The sequence below is a fragment of the Phyllopteryx taeniolatus genome, unplaced genomic scaffold, assembly GCF_024500385.1.
Source record: "Phyllopteryx taeniolatus isolate TA_2022b unplaced genomic scaffold, UOR_Ptae_1.2 contig_46, whole genome shotgun sequence".
Taxonomy (NCBI): Eukaryota; Metazoa; Chordata; class Actinopteri; order Syngnathiformes; family Syngnathidae; genus Phyllopteryx; species Phyllopteryx taeniolatus.
The window spans coordinates 59,124-77,070 of record NW_026903404.1 but is presented as its reverse complement, the minus strand read 5'-3'; the positions used below and the strand labels follow the sequence as shown (position 1 = coordinate 77,070).

Genomic DNA, 17,947 nt, shown 5'->3' with positions numbered 1-17,947 from the left:
TTGGACTATTTTGGAATTAATTCATAGAGTAAGAGATCGAATTGATTCGATCGTTGGTGGTCAAAGACAATACGATACGAATACTGGAAATTAAATAACAAAATATGTAAAAATGAAGACACTTTTGTCTTTTCTGTTTAAAAATACTCACACCCAACTCAGGTCACACTCCTTTTATTTAATTTTTTGGTCACACTTTTTGTCAGAAAATGTTCTGTGTCCTGGCAGTCCCAGTCGCAAGCACCGCTACTGTACTTAGTTTGCATCAGTGTCACGGACAAACTACTTAGTGATTCGAGCCGTGGCCGTCGTACGTTGCCATCCGCACACTGCTGTGATCGGTCGCCAGTTCAAATAACCAGTGATTATTTTTATTTTTTTTGTACAAGTCACATGATTGTTAATGAATACTGTTGCCAGTGTGTGGATATGAAGTGCATTGCAGTATTATTATGGTCCAAATGTAGTCGCCATTTTCACATGCATTTTCAACACAGGTACAATGCAGAAATGTGTAAATGAATGTGTGTTTATTGCTCTGTCAAAATCACTATATAATCACAGTTGATTGATCCTTGATCCTTTATCATTTGAAGTCACTTGGTTCAGTACGGCATTTGCTCAAAACATCGTGATCGGACATTTAAACAGCAGTAGAAGCAAGTCCTCTGTAACCGACATAAAGACATTGTTACGCAATTGAAAACTTGGACAGTTGTACAGTTGAACAATTTTGATGTAAAGGTTTGAAAAAGTGATTGATCTGGAGACAGTGATGTAAATTTAGTGTGAAAGGTGGGGGAATGACAAATGGAGATGATTTCCCCCCCCTCCCCCAATTTTAAATGCATCAATAAGTGTGCCTTGAGGGTCACATGGACAACAATTAAGTATAAATGAACAGCAGAGAGCAGTGGTTCTCAAATTGTTGAGTGGGGCGGGTTCCCTCTAGTGGTACCTGAAAAAAATCCCAATTAAATATTCAAACTGCGTATTGTCACAGCGGTTTCAACTTTTCTTAAACACAGTTTAGTACTTCTGTTAAGCGCACACACACACACACACACACACACACACTCACACATTCTGTACAATTACAGGTATTATTTTAATGTCTATTTGGTCCAAATAAGATGCATGCAGTGAGGATGGTGCGGCTGCATGTGACACGGCCTGTGCCCATGCAAACTGTTTTTATTAAAGGTATGTACGTTTTTTTCCGCAACTGTACTCATTGTTCAGCTTCGAACATGCATTCTGAACTCATATGTATTTTTTTAACTATTGCAGGATGAAGTCAATAAAATTCGCACTCTGGAGAGAAACCGAGTAGTCGTCCATCTACAAATCGGCGCTTTCTGAGTTCACTCACCTGAGTGCCCGTTTGACTGCATTTGGAATGACAATGAACAGCACCGAGCATACTGAAATAAATGTGAGTTCATAAATGACTACATTGGGGCCACTCAAAAGGCAGCGGCCTATTTCTGGTCCCCATCTGTGAAGGCCTATTGATCAGCCGAGATCGGGCATTCTCTATGTAGTATGGCCGAAAGGTAGGGATGTCCCAGGGAAAACCACCTAATTTTAGCATTACCACAACCATATTATTGACACACATTTTAAACGATTGCATAAGTGTATTACCACTATATAAAAGTATCGTTTATGATTATGCACACTATTTTACAATGGATTTGCTCGCAAAACAAACCAATTTACCTATTTAAAATTATAGTCCCAAACAGAGCATGGATAAATCATTACTCACCCAATTACGACACTTCATTTTAATAATACTTTGTATTCCTATACAATCCTCTTTGAAGCAGCCTGGGCTTTTTAACTTTTGCACATATCTTTATATATCTACACTACAAACAGGGTTTGGTGGGTAACTGTTACTGTAAAGATAGATGGGCAGAGAGATGGACATATTTGATTGCTAATAAATAGATAAATAAACGGACGGATGCATAGTTCGCTAATATTTGCATATAACTGTTTGTTATAAAAAGTGAAATGAAAACAAGAGACAAATAAAGTAGAAAATCTTTGCAGTTCGGGGTAAACAGAAACTTTTACTGCCCACATCAGCAAGTGCATGGATGATGTCACCACCACGAAGTCCATCACTGTCCGTGCTAATCAGAAGCCATGGCTGTTGGGGGAGGTGTACAGACTACTGAAGGTCCGCAACACGGCTTTTAGATCTGGGAATGAGGAGGGCCTGAGGACAGCCAGGGCCAATTTGTCCCGTGGCATCAAGGAGGCCAAGAGGGAGTACTCCAGGAAGATCGCCCACCGCTTCAGTGACAGCAGTGGCACCAGGAGTCTATGGCGTGGTATTCAGACCATTACGGACTATAAACCCACACCACAGACCTGCGACAGCGCCACCACCCTGCCAAATGTGCTAAATGACTTCTTTGCTCACTTTGAGGCACACAAAAGCACTCCTGCACACAAGACTCCACCCCCTCCTGGTGACCGAGTGCTGACACTGACCTGGGACAGCGTGAAAAGATCTCTCGACAGGATCAACACACGAAAAGCCCCGGGCCCAGATAACATACATGGCCGTGTTCTGAGGGACTGTGAAGCTGAACTCACAGATGTCTTCACAGACATTTTTAACACCTCCTTGAATCAGGCTGTTTTCCCCACGTGCTTCAAAGCCCCCACCATCATCCCAGTCCCGAAGAAGTCATCTCCCTCCTGCCTCAATGACTACCGTACGGTGGCGCTCACTCCCATCCTGATTAAGTGCTTCAAGCGGCTAATCATGCACCACATCTTGTCCTGCCCCCCCCCCCCCCCCCCCCCCCCCGACTCCTTGGACCCCTTCCTCACCTGCAAAGTCCTCCGCATACCGGGGGATGCCACCCATCCATCACACAGCCTCTTAAATCTGTGCCATCAGGCAGGAGACTGCGGAGTCTCCGGCCCAGGACTAGCTGACTCAGTTTTATTCATAAGGCCTCTCAGGAATCTGAACTCTCTGCCCGCTCTGCCCCCTCTTCCTCTTCTGTCCTTTGCCCACCTGAACTCTGACACCCCACAAACATGCACACACATTCACACACTGATTACCTATCGCAGCCGATTTCCCAGATCGGGTCCCGACATATGTCAGGAATGACAAAACTTCTTGTAGTGTGACATCAGGCACGACAAACGATTTGGCCCTACGACGCCAATGAAGTCTGGCAAATTGGATTTTTTTGGGGGATATCTTCCGTGCAGTGTGACATACCAACAACAACTCTCCGACAGCGCAACTTGACGGAGACCAGTAGGATTGCGTATTGTGACCGGCGCATCGCCTCCCGTACTTGCCGTTGTCAACATACTTGCGCGCCGTTGTTAACATTTATTCTCACGCACAAACAAATGTTTACTGAAGCTTTAGGGCATGATTCCACGGAATGCCGGCATGTTTACGTACAACTGTATGTGCTTGCGCTTGCTAGGGTACATAACATTTTGTTGCCTGCTTGCGAGCCGTATTGTATGAAAAGTACGTGAACATACCTCAAGCAATCCTTCAATGAACGTTCTCTCCCGAGCACCAGTGACGAACAGGTTTTTCCACATTTTGTCCCCCCACAGTCACTCACACGCACAGGCATACACAGAAACAAGAGATTGACGCGGCGCATTGTTGTTGTCGTCACCATCGTAACGAGTGTGTCCCGTCGCGTTGACCGGTGACACGTTTTCTGCTTCCACCTCTCAGACAGTGTTTGATTTGACAAGATAGAGCCCAGTGATGGTAAAAGACGGGATAGGATGCTATCGGAATAAATGTCGAGTAGTGTTGCCACTGTATGCCCCAGAAACGGCAAGGTTTGATGGCAGTAGTCTGACATAGGGTAATCGGGAAAGACCAAATGTGTCTTGTAGCCTGATCCAGCCATGACAACCCAAACAGCCCTGTTGAACATACCAACTACAATGACTAGAGAGCAGAGTGGCGCAGCGGAAGCGTGCTGGGCCCAGAGGTCGATGCATCGAAACCATCCTCTGCTATCTGGAGCTCGTTCTCTGTTATCGTATGTCTGCTCATAGGATGTTGTGGAACTGCTTTCATTTAACGCCTGACTCTTCGTGAGAAATATTGTGCAATTAAGACTTGTCAACTCATTGACTGAGGCCCACGGGAAGTGACCCTTTCCTCAATTCACTTCGTACTGACAAAAAAAATGTGTCCTTTATTCACTGTTCTGTCAATTCAAAATCACTGTGTCAGTACCCATAAAGGTGGCACGACAGTTCAGCGTGAAAGACAAAGGTAATGGCATTAAGGCAAACACTTTCAGGGGAGCTAATATTTTATGGCGACAAGCAAACAGTCCAAACAGAACGACAAAGAGCTCGACCTTTTTGTGGCCAAAAATACGTATTGTCCCAAACGCCTTGTCGGAGCCAATGACAAAATGGTAGGATATTAACGATATTGAAAAGGAAGTGGCAGTGGTGGGGTTTGAACCCACGCCTCCTGAGAGACTGGAGCTTAAATCCAGCGCCTTGGACCGCTCGGCCACACTACCTGCAAACCCCTTTTTTGTACGGGGAATTTTTTGATAAATGTAAGCCCGACCGAACGGGAAGTATGGTGACAAAACTTGTAGTGTGACAAAAGCCACGGCAAACGATTTGGCCCTGCGACGCCAAAATTAAGTCTGGCAAATTGGGTTATTTTTTGATATTTTCCGTGTAGTGTGACATATCAACGACAACTCTCCGACAGCGCAACTTGACAGAGACCAGGATTGCGTATTCTGACCGGCGCATCACCTCCCGTGCTTACCGTTGTCAACAAACCTGCGCGCTGTTAACATTTCTTCTCACGCACAAACCAATGTTTACCGAAGCTTTAGGGCATGATTCGACGGAACGCCGTCATGTTTACGTGCACCCGTATGTGCTTGCGCTTGCTAGGGTACATAACGTTTTGTTGCCTGCTTGTGAGCCGTATCTTATGAAAAGTACGTGAACATACCTCAAGCAATCCTTCAATGAACGTTCTCTCCCGAGCACCAGTGACGAACAGGTTTTTCCACATTTTGTCCCCCCACAGTCACTCACACGCACAGGCACACACAGAAACAAGACATTGACGCGGCGCATTGTTGTTGTCGTCACCATCGTAACGAGTGTGTCCCGTCGCGTTGACCGGTGACACGTTTTCTGCTTCCAACTCTCGGACAGTGTTTGATTTGACAAGATAAAGCCGGGATAGTAAAAGACGGCATAGGGTGCTATCGGAATAAATGTCGAGTAGTGTCTGCCCGAGAAATGTCAAGATTTGAATGCAGTAGTCTGATATACTGTCATCGGGAAGGACCAAATGTGTCTTGTAGCATGATCCAGCCATGAGACAACACGAACAGCCCTGTTGCTGGCGGCTGCCTGACATTTGTCAGACGGTAAAAGAGTACATACCAATTACAATGGCTGGCGAGCAGAGTGGCTCATTACTCTTAGTGAGAAATATTGTGCAATTAAGACTTGTCAACTCATTGGGTGAGGCCCACGGGTAGTGACCCTTTCCTCTATTCACTTCTTACTGGAAAAAACAAAATCTACAAAGAAGAGTCCCACCAAAAGCTAAAGACCACAAGAACTAAACTCCCAGTCGGGGAACCGAAACCCGGGCTTCCACGTGACAGGCGGAGATACTGTCCACTATACTAACGAGGAGTCTCTTGCCCTACCTCCACCTAGTGTCAAGCACACGTCAATGCACTGAACGCATCGGCAATGCCAGCTAGCGAGGGGGTTTGCTAGTCCTGCTAACGGATAGCATGAGAGCACCAGTTTCAGTCGTGTAGTGGTTGTTATGTTCGCCAAATCCATGTTAGGTCCTTGTTTGGAAACATAATGATGGGCTTTTTTGTTTTCCCGCAAAGAAGAGCCCCACCAAAAGCTAAAGAGAACGTGAACTCAACATCAGGGAAACGAACCCCGGACTGCTACGTGACTGGCGGAGATACTGTCCACTATACTAACGAGGAGTCTTTTAACCTACCTACACCTTGTGTCAAGGACACGTCAATGCACTGAACGCAGCAATAACTAACGAGGCGGTTGGCTTGTCCTGCTCACTGATTGCACGAGAGCAACAGTTTCAGTCGTGGAGTGGTTGTTATGTTCGCCAAACACGCGTAAGCTCCCACTTTGGAAACGAGGGTGATGGGCTTTTTTGTTTTCCCACAAAGAAGAGCCCCACGAAAAGCACAGGAGGTCAACTCCCCGTCGGGGAATAGAACGCCGGTGTTCCGCGTGACAGGCAGAGATACTGTCCACTATACTAACGAGGAGTCTTTTGCCCTATCTTCACCTACTGTCAAGCACGTCAATGCACCTCAACGCGTCGGCAATGCCAGCGTGCAAGGCGGTTTTGCTGGTCCTGCTAACAGTTTCAGTCGTGGAGTGGTTGTTCTGTTCACCAAACACGTGCAAAGTCCCTGTTTGGAAACAAAGCTGATAGGCTTTTTTGTTTGCCCGCAAAGAGCCCCACCAAAAGTTGAAGAGAACATGAACTCAACTCCCCGTCAGGGAATCGAACCCCGGTCTTCCACGTGACAGGCGGAGATACCGTCCACTATACTCACGAGGAGTCTTATGACCTACCTTCACATAGTGTCAAGCAGACGTCAATGAACCTGAATGCATCGGCAATGCCAGCAAGCGAGGAGGTTGTCTGGTAGCAACGATAGCAACCGTTTCAGTTGTGTAGTGGTTGTTATGTTCGCCAAACACGCGTAAGGTCCCTCTTTGGAAACGAGGCTGATCTGCTTTTTTATTTTCCCACAAAGAAGAGCCACACGAAAAGCTGAAAAGCACAGAAGGTCAACTCCCCGTCAGGGAATCGAACCACAGTTTTCCACATGACAGGTAGAGATACCGTCCACTAAACTAACAAGGAGTCTTTCGCCCTACTTTCACATAGTGTCAAGCACACCTCAATGCACTGAACGCATCGGCAATGCCAGCGAGGCGCTTTGCTCGTCCTGTTAACGGATAGCATGAGAGCACCAGTTTCAGTTATGTAGTGGTTGTTATCTTCGCCAAATACGCGTAAGGTCCCTGTTTGGAAACATAATGTTCGGCTTTTAATTGTTTTCCCGCAAAGAATAGCCCCACCAAAAGCTAAAGAGCACATGAACTCAACTCCCTGTCCGGTCCACTATACTAAAAAGGAGTCTATTACCTTATATTCACTGATTGTCGAGCACGTCACTGCACCTGAACGCATCGGCAATGCCAGCGAGGCGGTTTGCTGGTCCTGCTAACATATAGCACGAGAGCAATTCAGGGATACTTACATATTATTTGACGTGAACAAATGAGCGGGATTACTTTGAGTAAACCCTCCAAGTCTGTGTGTGTGTAATTTATGGCATTTTCTTACATGGATTGCCTTTGTGTATTAAGAACATAACTCTTGTTATGGTTGTTATTGTTTTGTTATGACTAGCAGCAGCATCAGGGGTTGAGGTCACTAGCAGAGGGGTTATTGAAGGACTGGGTGACCCCATGGTGGCAGTGAAGAGGTGGTGCTGGTCTTGGAGAACATGGAGGAAGAGGAAGATGCAGTGCTCTTATTGGGGGAGAAGGAAGAGAATGGAACAGGAAGCAGCAATAACCCGACCGGTAGAGATGCCGTGTGTAAGGCTGCCGTACTGGGTAGGCAATTGTATTACGCAGTGTATACAGCAAAAATGATTAAATCACGGTGACCGCTCATTAGAAGTTTATTTTTCCATGCGCAATATGTTGGAAATTTTCTGCATGAAGATCAAAGCCCAAATGGTGGAATACAGGGAACGTTCCCATACCCAGAGTCAAACCCAGGCCTCATGGGTGAAATCCAGGAATCCTGACCACTTGGCCATGCCTTTGTTGTGTTTTTTACCCCCAAGGTCAATCGCAAGTTTTCTGCATGAACAGCCAAATTGGTGGAATCCTGGTTAGGGTCGCAGGGTGCTAGAGCCTATTCCTGCTGACTTCAGGCGAAAGGCGGACTACACCCTGAACTGGTCACCACTCAGTCGCAGGGCACATATAGACACGGACAACCATTCGCACGCACTTTCACACCATCACAGCGTGAGCTGAACCCACGCTGCCCACACCAAAGTCAGGCGAGCGTACCACTAGACCATACTGGGAGTCGGACCTGGTTCTCTGGGTAATCCATGCCATAATACTGGAACTGAGGTAGTTACCATACGAGGTGACAAAGTCTAAATGGCAGAGAGCCGAAGCGATTCAAGGAACTTTCCCAAAATGGTAGTCAAACCCGGGCTGCCAGGGTGAAAACCAGGAATCCTGACCACAAGACCATATAGTGGTGTGACTTCAACTTTTTATTTTAAAAAATTCTTCACTTTCTTTCAAGCCCAATTTTTCGTTAGACCATGAGGCCAAAACAAAAGAATTCAGGTTCCCATTCCCATACCGCGAGTAGGAGACCTGTGAAAACCATCCAATCCTGTTGGCGTCTCTACCACTTATTCATTCCAAAATTCTAATAATTTTTTTCAAGTGCAAAGAATTGGAAAATTTTTGCATGAAGATCAAAGCCCAAATGATGGAATTTAGGGGACATTCCCATACCAGGAGTCAAAACCAGGACACCTGGGTGAAAACCACAAAAGCTGACCGCTTACCCATATGGGACAGTCCTTTGTTTTTCTTTCCAAAATATTGAATGTTTCCCCAAGCGCACACTTTTATTTATTTTCTTTTTTGCACGTTCAAGCCAAATTGGTGGAATTCAGGGTAAACAAATGTTCTTGTACTGGGAGTCGGGCCTGGCTGCAGATTCATGCCATACTTGAACTCGTGGAATGTTACCATACTGGGTGTCAATTAACATCAAAATGGAAGAGTTGAGGAGAGATTCAGGGCACATTCCCATACCGGGAGTCAAACCAGGGCCACCGGGGTGAGAAACACAAATCCAAAGAGTTAGACTATATGGGATTCATGTAACTGTTTCCTCAACATTAAAAAAAAAAATTCTGTACTTTCTTTCAAGCAGGATTTTTTTTTTATTTTAAATTTCGCAGGACGATCAGGCCAAAACAAAGTAATTCAGGATACATACCAGGAGTAGTAGACCAGTGAAAAGCACTCACCTTGCCGCGAGACCATAGGGAACACATGGACTAACTGGTCTTGCTTCAACTTTGTCTTTTTGAAATTCTGTATTTTCAAATTTTGAATTTTTCATCAAATCAGGCCAAAATGAAAGCATTCAGGGGATGTTCCCATACCAGGAGTCAAACCCGGGCTGTCTGGGTGAAAACCAAGGGTGACAACCCAAAAAATACAACCCCAATTCACGCACACACGCATACGCTCACCCCTTCGCAGACGTCGTCTTCCCGCCTGAGTCGGGAGCAGGGTCAGAAGCTTGTGGCGCCAGGCCGCCTCCCTGAGAAACGCCTTCCCGCAACTCAGGGCCTTCGGTTACAGGTGAGTGCGCAGTAAAAAAAAAAAAAAAAAGCACCCAGAAACCATCCCTAACCCATTTCACACAAGAGGATTTTTTTTCCAGTTGTTGGTGCTCTTTGTGAAAGCTTTACAAGATGAAAGTCATCATTAAGCCAATTATTTGGCTTTGACTTGCAAGTGCAGACTTGAGATATGAGGTCTGTATGGTGGCGGTGAACTTAAATCAATTCACTCCACAATAAGAAGCAGGTTGGCAAATAGCAAACAAGTCATCCAAAAAAGAGGCTTCAAGCTATTAATGCCACTCTCAGTTGATGTTTATTGTCATACTAAACATTAAACGAAGAGGATTACACTTTGTGTCTTTAAAACATTTGTTTATGCTAGCCTAATGCCAGCACACAATGCAAAACGCCATGGACAGGCTAACAAATAAGCATCAATCGTTGCTATTTCCTTTCATAGAGTTTCCACAAAATTAGCACAAAGAAGACAGTTAAAGTTACTTCTCGCCTCGTTGGGTTCTGGGTAAAGGTACAGGGAAACGAATACGAGCTCTACCTTTATGGCTCTGCTGCGCCTTCCAAAACACTGTCTGACATGAGAGGCGAGTGCGCCGCTGCAGACCAGCTTTCACACACACACAAAGTACTGAAAGGCTCTCATAAGGACTACTCAAACACTCTCATGCAAACAAGTCTTGCTCTCATTAACACCACTAAAATGCTCTCATTGATACTACTCAAATGCTCTCATTGACACTACTCAAATGCTCTCATTGACACTACTCAAATGGTCTCATTGACACGACTCAAATGATCTCATTTACACTAGTCAAATGCTCTCATTTACGCTCTCATTTACACTATTCAAATTCTCTCATTTACATGACTCAAATGCTCTCATACACACGCGTCTTTCTCTCATCAACACTACTCAAATGCGTTCACGCGAGCATGTCAATCACATTCTCGAGCACATCACTGGCATTCACGAGTTCATGTCAATCATGCTCACACGTGAATAGTGTCTATCTTTTATTTGGTAGTTCAATTCAAAAAGTGAAATTATAGAGATGAACTGTACACTGCACGCACTCAGAGTGAAGTATTTCATATTAAAAGTATGTATTATTTTGATGATTGCAGCTCATAGCAAATAAAAAAGATTCTCCATATTGAGAAACTAAAATATAACATCAAACGAAATAGTGAATTCATTCAAGAAATAGTGATTTTTAATGTAGAAATTAGGCTGGAATTTGCCCTCTGAAAAGTACTTCAGCGTTTAATCACTATGAGTACTGAAAAAAAACTTTTCACCTTTATTCTAATTTAATGAGAGGTACCAATATTTAATAAAGTCATGTAATATTTGACTCTGACTGGAGTGCATAGCTATGATACGAGTTTCATGACGACAATTAAATTCCTTCTTTCCCTTTGGACACCCCATTAGGTACACCGGCGCAGGGGAGCTTATACGCGACTATCCGGCCATCCTGCCTGCAACGAAACGTATACGTTTCAGATTGTAACGCACCGGTGTTGAAACTGCCTTGAGTTCAGGAGTAAACACACGTCCGCAGGGCTTCAGCCCGGAAGGCACATATATTCGCCAGAATCCGCGACCGAATAATGGCGTCTCGCTCTTGATAGACGAGCCAGCCTAGTCCTACGTCATACACGACATGGCTTCTGATTGGCCGACCATTACGCCATATCCGACAGCACTTACACATTAAAAGCACTCATTTTAAATCAATGAGGAAAAGTGTTATTGAAACACAATAATCAACAAGTATACGACATATATACATTATAAATATATATGTATGTACTATACAGTATAATGCTATGTAACGCTACTGCTTAAGTTAGGCTTACTATTGCACTTTATCGCTGTTGGTCAATGCCATATTTTATTTTGAAACCACTTTTCAACTCATAAATACACGCTCACATTCACGCCTCAAATGTTTGCACACATACACCTCAAACACACTCACATGAACATGTCAGATCTATTCCCATACCATCTTCAAATCCATTCATAAAATATACTCAAATCCTTTCACATTTCCATCTCAAATGCTCGCATACATACTTGTGGGAGATTTATTTTAAGATAGATAGATAGATAGATAGATAGATAGATAGATAGACAGACAGATAGATAGATAGATAGATAGATAGATAGATAGATAGATAGATAGATAGATAGATAGATAGATAGATAGATAGATAGATAGATAGATAGATAGATAGAAAGATAGATAGGGTCAGATGTGATCATGGTATGGAAAATATTCACGTTGCCCATTTTATGTGAGAGAAAAGAGGTTCGAACAGCGCTTTGCTATCAACACTTGCCAATGCAGCAGTGGTGGCATTAAAAGTAAAAGGTGGGTCACGTCACCTTTCAAATTGGAAAACAAGAACTTTGGAATGTAAAGTAATTGTAATGCAGTTTAAGATGTACCAACTACCAAATTACCTTTTTTACTTTATCCAGGAGTTCGGTGTCAGCTATATCTTCGAAATTTGTATTTGCTGAACCATTGACCAAAAGACTAAATAGTACTGGGGTAAGGAAGTTTGGTGGTGGAACGCCATGTACCAAGTTCACTGCAGTGGCTCTCCCAGCAAAGTAGTACCAGTCCCCTCTGAGAGTTGCACAATGATAGCAGAAAAGGAAATTTAACATTGAATAAAGAAGAAAAATTCATCCATTTTCTTTTTACCGCTTCTCCTCACTAGGTTCGCGGGGGTGCTGGACTATCCCAGCGATCTTCAGGCGGGAGGCGGGGTACACCCTGAACTAGTCACCAGCCAATCGCAGTACACAGAAAAACAATCATTGGCACCTACGGGCAATTTAGAGTCTTCGGTGAACAGAACATGCATGTTTTTGGAATGTGGGAGGAAACCGGAGTGCCCGGAGAAAAGCCACGCAGGCACGGGGGGAACATGCAAACTCCACACAGGCGGGGCCGGGATTTTAACCCTGGTCCCCAGAACTGTGAGGCAGATGTGCTAACCAGTCGACCAATGTGCAGTCAAAAAATTTTTATACATCCATCCATTTTCTACCGCTTATCCGAGGTCGGGTCGCGGGGGGCAGTAGCTTTAGCAGGGATGCCCAGACTTCCCTCTCCCCAGCCACTTCATCCACCTCTTCCGGGGGGATCCTGAGGCGTTCCCACGCCAGCCGAAGGACGTAGTCTCTCCAGCGTGTCCTGGGTTGTCCCCGGGGTCTCCTCCCGGGGGGACATGCTCGGAACACCTCACCAGGGAAGCGTCCGGGAGGCATCCAAATCAGATGCCCCAGCCACCTCATCTGGCTCCTTTCGGTGTGGAGGAGCAGCGGCTCTACTCTGAGATCCTCCCGGACGACCGAGCTTCTCACCCTATCTCTAAGGGAGAGCCCGGACACCCTGCGGAGAAAACTCATTTCGGCCGCTTGTATCCGGGATCTTGTTCTTTCGTGACCATAGGTGAGGGTCGGAACGTAGATCGATCGGTAAATTGAGAGCGTCGCCTTTCGGCTGAGCTCCTTCGTTACCACAATGGACCCATACAAAGTCTGCATCACTGCAGACGCTGCACCGATCCGCCTGTCGATCTCCCGTTCCATTCTTCCCTCACTCGTGAACAAGACCCCAAGACACTTAAACTCCTCCACTTTTGGCAGAATCTCATCCCCGATCTGGAGAGGGCATGCCACTCTTTTCCGACTGAGGACCACAGTCTCAGATTTGGAGGTACTGATTCTCATCCCAGTCGCTTCACATTTGGCTGCGAACTGCTCCAGTGAGAGTTGGAGGTCATGGCTTGATGAAGCCAACAGAACCACATCTGCAAAAAGCAGAGATGCAATACTGAGGCTACCAAACCGGACCCCCTCTACGCCTCGGCTGTGCCTTGAAATTCTGTCCATAAAAGTTATGAACAGAATCGGTGACAAAGGGCAGCCTTGGCGGAGTCCAACCCTCACCGGGAACGAGTCCGACGTACTGCCGGAAATGCGGACCAAACTCTGACTCCGGTCGTACAGGGACCGAACAGCCCGTATCCCATACTCCCAAAGCACCCTCCACAGGACTCCCCGAGGGACACGGTCGAACACTTTCTCCAAGTCCACAAAACACGTAGACTGGTTGGGCGAACTCCCATGCACCCTCGAGGACCCTGCCGAGGGTGTAGAGCTGGTCCACTGTTCCACAGCCAGGACAAAAACCCCACTGCTCCTCCTGATTCTGAGATTCGACTTCCCGACGGACCCTCCTCTCCAGCACCCCTGAATAGACCTTACCAGGGAGGCTGAGGTGTGTGATCCCCCTGTAGTTGGAACACACCCTCCGGTCCCCCTTCTTAAAAAAGGGGACCACCACCCCAGTCTGCAAATCCAGAGGCACTGTCCCCGATGTCCACGCGATATTGCAGAGGCGTGTCAACCAGGACAGCCCCACAACATCCAGAGCCTTTCGGAACTCCAGGCAAATCTCATCCACCCCCGGGGCCTTGCCACCGAGGAGATTTTTAACCACCTCAGTCAACTTCAACCCAGAGATCCGTGTCCACCAAAGGGATCGGGGATTGCCGCCACGACAGACACCGACCACCTTATGGCCACAGCTCCGGTTGGCCGCCTCAGCAATGGAGGCGCGGAACACGGGCCACTCGGACTCGATGTCCCCCGCCTCGCACGGAACATGAGCAAAGTTCTGTCGGACGTGGGAGTTGGAACTCCTTCTGACAGGGGATTCTGCTAGACATTCCCAGCAGACCCTCACAATACGTTTGGGCCTGCCACATCAGGCCGGCATCTTCCGCCACCATCGACGCCAACTCACCACCAGTTGGTGATCAGTTGACAACTCCGCCCCTCTCTTTACCCGAGTGTCCAAGACATCCGTCTACAAGTCCGATGACACGACCACAAAGTCGATCATCGAACTGCGACCAAGGGTGTCCTGGTGCCAAGTGCACGTGTGGACACCCTTGTGCTTGAACATGGTGTTCGTTATGGACAATCCGTGATGAGCACAGAAGTCCAATAACACCGCTCGGGTTCTGATCAGGGGGGCCGTTCCTCCCAATCACGCCCTTCCAGGTCTCAGTTAAGGCCTCTCTACTCCACAAAACTCTTGACTGGTGACTACTTGTCTTTGTAGTGAAGGTTAACTGGGCACCTACAGATGATGTATAGCGAGGAGCAGTGTCTGTCTTTTTCTTGGACAGTTTCATCCAAAGCCTTTTTGGCCTCTTGACTTTCCTTCGTTACTTCCTGGATCCTCGCCTCCAGTTCCGTACTGGCCCAGTCACTCCGCTGCAGCCGAGTATGCTAAGGGACGCCTCCAGGCGGGCACAAAAGTCATGGAAGACTGAGTGTCATTTTGACCACAAAGTGGAACAATTTGTGATAGTATGAGGAAAAGAGGGTCAGACCTGAGTTTGTTGCTGGTGCTTTGGTGAGGGCACCCTGCACAGCCATAAGTGTGGTGTTCCTCCGTGGAGAACAACCACGAAGACCTTCAGACGCACCACTATCGCCTTCACTTGACACCAGCTGGAGATTCATTGTGGACATTGTTAGACTGTGGATATTTGTACACAATGAACACTTTATGTTCTGACCTGATGAATTTTGCTGAGTACTTTCTGAAGGGCTTGGTTCTCAGCCTGGAGGACTTCCATCTCTCCTTTGTCTTTGCTTCTGCTCGTCTCCTGAGCAGGAAACAATGATTTGAGACCAGAATTCAACTAATTTTACTCCCCCACCAAAGTCTCACCATTCTGTCCAGGCAAGCGTCCTTCTTACTGTTTTGGCTGCGGAGTTGCTTCACTGCATCCGTCAGCTCCATGGTCTTTAATCAGATATGGAAAAAACAAATACTCACATTATCTTGTTGGGTTGGTTGAATGGTGGTATCTTGTTGATCAGTGCAACTAGTGTTGAGGCAGATGTTTTCATAGGCGGGGGTGCTCAAGGACCTTTTTCTTTGTTGACAATAAACAGCCCCCATTGCTTTACCTGGAATCGAGTTCCAGTTTTTCCGCATCCCAGCACTGCATGGTCTCCCGTAGCTTGTCCTTCAGCTTCTGCTCCAGCACCGAAACCTCCGCGCCACTGGAACTGCTCTCCTGTGTGGCCCGGGCCTCGAGATGGTGACAGGCCGCACGGAACAGCTGGTCTGCAGCGGCGCACTCGCCTCGCATGTCGGACAGTGTTCTGGAAGGCGGAGCAGAGCCATTAATGGTAGAGCTAGTGATGACTTGCATCTTGAAAAGCTTTCGCACAGAGCACTAACAACTGGGGGAAAAAAATCCTCTGTGTGAAATGGGTTAGTGAGGGGTTCTGGGTGCTTTTTGTTTACTGCGCACTCACCTGTCAGCGAAGGTCCTGAGTTGCGTGAAGCCATTCCTCAGGGAGGTGGCCTGGCGCTACAAGCTTCTGACGCGAGCCTGCTCCCGACTCAGGCGGGAAGACGACGTCTGCGAAGGGGTGAGCATATGCGTGTGTGTGTGTGTGAAGGGGGTGGGAGAGATGTTAGCCAGAGATGGCACCTCTCATGTTGTTGTGATTCCAAACAGACGCTGTCCTGGAAGTGCGCTGGCACACACACAAGTCATTGCATTTCCCTGAGTAAACACACGTCCGACATTTACGGCAACAAAGGGGGCCTTTTTCTCCCGCCCCTCGCCACTTGGAATGTTTTCACAGGAAAACAATGGGTGAGAAATAAAGCAAGAGTGAATGTTGGCTATAAATGGATTGCTAAGGTGAACACTTGAGATATCCTCGTACATGTTGTAGTTTGTCATATACTAACTAGCTTTTTTTTCCTTTTTTTTTTAACTTTTTTTTTTCCCCCGCTACTGGTCTGTTTTCTTTGAAGTACACACTCTGCCTCGTGCTGTAAACTAATTCAATAAAAAATCGTTAAAATTCATCTTGAAATATACATATATTAATTTGATTTCATTTATTTATTTGATTTATTTATTTTTCGCTTCGGAGGCCCCCCGCGATGCCTTTGGTGTCAGCGCCAAACCAAGATGGAACGTTTAACCCAGCTGCTGCCATCTTTTTCCCGAGCCGAGGGGCTTCTTAAAGGGAATTAATGGAGCATGCTCTCGGGAAGATTCCTAAACAGAGCTGAGGTGGACGTCCACGCCGGATTCACGCTGAGAGCCCGGGCTCGGAAAGCTGGGACAGTTTTTTTTTTTTTTTTTTTTATCCAAGAGGAGACTGAGGGCCTCTTCGCTAAAGTGGAGAGTGGAGTTTGTTAATGTACGACATCAGCAGCATATGGATTCACCTGATTGGCTGCGATTGGGTGATGAGTAAGTGTTTTGCTGTGACATGTATGTGACATCTACAACCCCAATTCCAATGAAGTTTGGACGTTGTGTTAAACATAAATAAAAACAAAATACAATGATTTGCAAATCATGTTCAACCTATATTTAATTGAATTCACTACAAAGACAAGATATTTAATGTTCAAACTGATAAACTTTATTGTTTTTAGCAAATAATCATAAACTTAGAATTTTATGGCTGCAACTGTCCTGGTTTTGACTCCTGGTGTGGGAATGTCCACTAAATTCCAACATTTGGGCTTTGATCTGCAAATGCAGCCCTATGGGGGGAACATGCCGGTGCAAACTGTAGGCCGGTCCCAAGCCCGGATAAATGCAGAGGGTTTCGTCAGGAAGGGCATCCGGCTTAAAACTTTGCCAAACAAATATGAGCGTTCATCCAAAGAATTCCATACCAGATCGGTCATGGCCCCGGTTAACAATATCCGCCACCGGCGCCGTCAACCTGCAGGGTGCCTGTGGAAATTCAGCTACTGTGGGTCGAAGTCTAAGCAGGAGGTAGAAAGCGGGTTCTTTGGCAGAAAGAGAAGAGGAAAGCACAGAGCCTAGAACTGAATGTGGGGACTTTGAATGTTGGGACTATGACAGGAAAATCTTGGGAGTTGGTTGACATGATGATTAGGAGAAAGGTTGACATATTGTGTGTCCATGAGACCAGGTGGAAAGGCAGTAAGGCTAGAAGTTTAGGGGCAAGGTTTAAATTTTTTTACCATGGTGTAGATGGGAAGACAAATGGAGTTGGGGTTATTTTAAAACAAGAGTTGGCTAAGAATGTCTTGGAGGTGAAAAGAGTATCAGATCGAGTGATGAGGCTGAAACTTCAAATTGAGGGTATTATGTATAATGTGATTCGTGGCTATGCCCCACAGGTGGGATGTGACCGAGAGGTGAAAGAGAAATTCTGCAAGGAGCTAGACAAGCATCCTAGACAGAGAGAGAGTCGTGATTGGTGCAGATTGTAATGGGCATGTTGGTGAAGGAAATGGGGTTGATGAAGAAGTTATTGGTAAGTATGGCATCTAGGAAAGGAACTTGGAGGGACATATGGTGGTAGACTTTGCAAAAAGGATGGACATGGCTGTAGTGAA

At 46.2% G+C, this 17,947-nt stretch overlaps 1 long non-coding RNA gene and 1 other non-coding gene across 2 annotated transcripts; both read right to left on the bottom strand.

Annotated features, from left to right (window-relative positions):
* Positions 1 to 4,471: 4,471 nt before the first annotated feature.
* Positions 4,472 to 4,553, bottom strand: trnal-uaa (transfer RNA leucine (anticodon UAA)). The gene has a single exon. It is a non-coding gene; the product is annotated as a tRNA-Leu (tRNA).
* A 10,479-nt stretch (positions 4,554 to 15,032) lies between these two features.
* Positions 15,033 to 15,999, bottom strand: LOC133473774 (uncharacterized). The gene is made up of 4 exons (XR_009787239.1): positions 15,862 to 15,999; positions 15,508 to 15,705; positions 15,266 to 15,340; positions 15,033 to 15,200 (listed from the first exon to the last, which is right to left on the bottom strand). It is a non-coding gene; the product is annotated as an uncharacterized LOC133473774 (long non-coding RNA).
* Between the last annotated feature and the right edge of the window lie 1,948 nt (positions 16,000 to 17,947).